The following is a 3,310-nucleotide window of genomic DNA, read 5'->3' on the forward strand; positions in this document are numbered from 1 at the left end:
CAAGATCAGATTTAGTTGCAAATAAAATAGGATTTTTTAACTTAAAAGGTTGCCGATTTTCAGAATTGAAAACACCCTTTTGCTTAGCATTATTCCTTTTCTCATTCTTAAATTGCACAATTTCAGTGGGAGTCATTGGCAACAACAAAATTTTCTTGCCCTTATGCATGAGAGTATACTTACTAGATCTACCATGGTGGATAGCATCAGTATCAAACTCCCAAGGATGTCCCAACAAAAGAGAGCAAGCATCCATAGACACCACATCAAAATCAGAAAAGTCATGGTAAGACCCAATTAAAAAATGTATCCTTACTGTTTTTGTTACCTTTACCTTACCGTTGTTGTTAAACCATTGAATGTGATAAGGATGTGGATGCTCCCGCGTGGTCAAGCCAAGCTTCTTGACCACCTCAACATTCACCAAATTGTTGTAGCTATCTCTGTCAATGATTGTATGCACACGGCAGTCCTTGACGACAAGAAACATGTTGAAAAGGTTGTGACGTTGGCGTTTGTCATCTTTTCTCCAACAGTGGCGCTCAAAGCTCGGTGCACAATTAAGGTCCTGTAGTTGTTGGTCGTAGATGTACCAAGAACCTCCTCAGCACCATCATCGGAACCTGAAATGTTAGCTGCAATAATATTTTCATCTTCAATATCAGAAGCACTAACATACCCACCGTCAGTAGTAGCAATGATCGCCTGTTTGCTAGGGCAATCTCGTTGCATATGGCCAAATCCCTGGTAGCGGTGGCACTTGATGTCGGAGGTGCGACCAGTGGAAGTGTTGGGCACCATAGCCTTTGCTGCAACACCAGGAGGCGTTCGATACTTGCTGCTGTCTTGTCCCTTTGATGCTGAAGGTGCGGTGCTGCATACATCACCAGTGGAGGGAGGTGTGGCCGCACGTACACTCGAGGATGGTGCCGCTTTGGCTGGCGCCGGAAGCTGCCATGGCGTGAAGGTGTTGTTCCGCCACTGCTGTTGGTGACCCTGCAGTTCTTTTTGTGCCAACATAGCAAGTTGAAACAAACATTGTATAGAATGATATTCCTTATAATCAACTATGTCCTGGATCTCACGCCGCAAGCCCCCATAAAACCTAACAATCTGGTCTTCCTGATCCTCAACTACCCCACAACGAAGCATACCTTTCCGCAACTCTTGGTAGTACTCTTGGACAGACATGTCACCTTGATCAAAGCGTTGTAATTTCTTACGAAGATCACGTCTATATGATGGAGGAACAAACCTAGCGCGCATCTCTTCTTTTAATGGAGTCCATGTCTGTGGGGCATTACGTGCATTGACAAGTTCATGCCACCAAATGATAGCAAAATCTTTAAACTCACTAGTGGCTTGACTAACTCTATGACGCTCAGGAACAAGATTGGAGCTAAATTTTTGTTCTACCATCATCTCCCAATCCAAGTAAGTCTCAGCATCATAAGATCCATAAAACAGTGGAATAGAAAACTTAATCTTAGCATAAGGATCATTATCTTGCTTAGGAGCATGAGGACGACATCTACCATTATCTCCCATACCTTGACGATGACGTAGAAGGCGATGGCGCTGCTATGCATCAACCTCGTCGTCGTCGAACTCGTCCTCTGTGTCGTTGTGAGCAAGGCCACCGGCAGCAGGGATGATGGGGGGTGGAGCATGGTGGGGAAAACAAGCCTCCACCACGTCCAGCCGTGTGGCAAGACCATCAACACTTGTATGAATCCTCTGAAAGGTGTCTGTAGTAGTGGTCTGGTACTTGTTGAAAGTGTCAGTCATCGCCCGTATCATGTCTTTTAGTTCCTTATGGGACACGCACTCATTATCATCCGAAGGTGTAGAAGGAGTGGTCTCGTCCATCGGCTCCTTTCCTGTCATGGTTAGAACAAAATAGAAACAAAGGCAAAAGGTTGTGAACCCTACGACTACACTCTCTGAAGTGGAAGTGGAAAACAAGCAGCAAGATGCGTCTTACCCCGCTCCTACAAGTGTCTTACCAGCACTGCAGGTGTCAAACGGTGACCAGTATGATAACACGAAGAGAGTGGGTGTGATTGCAAAGGTTATTTGTTCTGCTCGGGAGAAGGTGGAGCTTGGAAAGGCTCAAATGCAGTATATGTATGTGGCACACAAGTTAGTAACAGATAGCAATGCTGAATAAGTGTCCAAAGAACTTGACCTAGTTGCTGGCCTAAAAATGTATTAGAATAGTTGTGGCAGCAAGCAAGGAACAAAGATGAAAGATGATGAACAACAAAGGCAGTATCAGCAAGTATCCAGCAGCTCACACAGAAAATAGCAAATTTGCCCCCTGTTTTGTCTTTTAGCACTAGGGATATTTTTTTTGATATTTTTTCTCAACCAGGGGCACAAGGGAATGAATACCACCAAATATCAGCTCAAACCAATGAAAGATGTGATCGGTACAAATTCAGGAGCGTTTGAAAAAACTGGTGCTGGAACTTCGGAGCTCGAATCGAGTGCCTTCCTTATTTTTTTAATTTTTTAAAAATGCCCTGCCCTGTGTGGTGGGGTTATCGTATGTGTAATTTTTTGAGAGCTTTCTGAGAAAAAAATTCACCTCAATCGGAGTTCTGAGCGAAAAGTTATGCCCGTTTAAGGAGGACCCTCCGAATTAGGTTTTTTGTGGCGGTGGAAACTGAATCGGATGTGATCGGTGGATGGAAATTTTTTTGTTGATTTATTTTTTTTTGTAGATGGCAGCAGATGAAAGAAACAAAACTGAATTAAAAGAAAGTTAAACCAGTAACCAAACTCAACCTAGGACATGAACTCAAAACTACGGACTCTGAAACTAAATTGTGCAAAAGGCTGAGCGAGGGTTGTAGGTCGGAAAGAGTAAAAAAAAATTTGTGGCTTTTTTTGTGGACTATAGGATGGAAATAAAATGAATCTAAAGGCACACGAGTATACCTCACGGGCAACATGATAACTGATACCACTTAATAGAAGGATGAGTCCCAATCTTCCGAGAGGTATGGTAACTTGATTGGTGGAGAACTCGACGTTGATGAACCAAGGCTCCGAACGATTGGAACCTCGCAATCACTACACCACTACTCCATTGGTTATCACCCATGTCACACGGATGACCTTACCATGAAGGTTTATCCCTGCAAGCACAATCAAGAACACAAGCAAGAACAGGAGATGCAATCAAACAAACTTGGTTACGAGATGGGGTCTCACAAACCGATGAACGGCGACACTGTTTGATGACAGATTGAATCTAAGCAAAACACCCCTAATATGGTGATGGCTACTGAATAAAAAGGAGTTA

This window comes from Panicum hallii, chromosome 8 (genome assembly GCF_002211085.1).
Source record: "Panicum hallii strain FIL2 chromosome 8, PHallii_v3.1, whole genome shotgun sequence".
In the NCBI taxonomy this organism is placed as follows: domain Eukaryota; kingdom Viridiplantae; phylum Streptophyta; class Magnoliopsida; order Poales; family Poaceae; genus Panicum; species Panicum hallii.